This window comes from Octodon degus, unplaced genomic scaffold, assembly GCF_000260255.1.
Source record: "Octodon degus isolate 3935 unplaced genomic scaffold, OctDeg1.0 scaffold00052, whole genome shotgun sequence".
NCBI lineage: Eukaryota > Metazoa > Chordata > Mammalia > Rodentia > Octodontidae > Octodon > Octodon degus.
In genome coordinates, this window is record NW_004524628.1 from 3,402,515 (window position 1) to 3,403,518 (window position 1,004).

Genomic DNA, 1,004 nt, shown 5'->3' on the forward strand with positions numbered 1-1,004 from the left:
GTTAGGTAAGCCGCGCTCCCAGCCACTCCTCAGGTGGGTCTGGGGCTCTCCCTAGACTGCCTTCCTGCGCTGCAGGCCATGTTCACATAAAGGCCAGCTTTGGCATTCTATAAACCGCTAGTGGTCTCAGGTAATAGGGGCTCCAAAAGTCCTGTCAATCTACTGGGGATTCTCATCCTGAGTGGTGTGGACAGAATAGTTGTTTCAAAAGAAAGAACAGAGCTGGTAGCACTAAAGAGACCAGCAGTCCATGAAGACCAGCGACAGAGACCGGTGCCTGGGAAAGGACCTACAGTGTTCAGCACAAGCCACCGTCAGATGGTGACAGCTGGCTGTGTCAGCTGTTGCAGCCAGCATTACCAGGTAACATGGGGACTGCTAGCGGAGCTACGCTGTGGCCACCATGCGCGCTCCATCTGGGTGGAGCCAAAGGACCCCAGGCTCATTGGCAACACCGTCCCCGACCTGGCAGCTGTGCTGGTAACAGTCCTGGAGAAAAGCACATTGGTGAAGCTGGCTCTAAAATGAGGCGCGTTTGACAGGAACGGATATGCTCATGCTGCCCGAGGAAACATTAGCCAGAGCAGAGCGGAACCGGAAGTTTCCACAAAAGCTACCTCCATCCAACCCAGCAGAGGACCCCTGTAAGTTGCACCTGTCAGCTTTCTCGTCACTGGGACAAAGACTCGACCAACACCCACAACTTACAGGAGGGGAGGTTTAGCCTTGGCGCACCATTTCAGAGGTGCCAGTCCACAGCTGGCTCGAAGGCAGGAATATCATGGTGCAAGAATGGCAAAATGGCCCTTTCCCCTGGCTGGCAGCGCGGAGGCCGCACGATGCCTGGAGTTACTGTAAAAGACGTAAACCAGCAGGAGTTCGTCAGAGCTCTGGCAGCCTTCCTCAAAAAGTCCGGGAAGCTGAAAGTCCCCGAATGGGTGGACACAGTCAAGCTGGCCAAGCATAAAGAGCTTGCTCCCTACGATGAGAACTGGTTCTACACA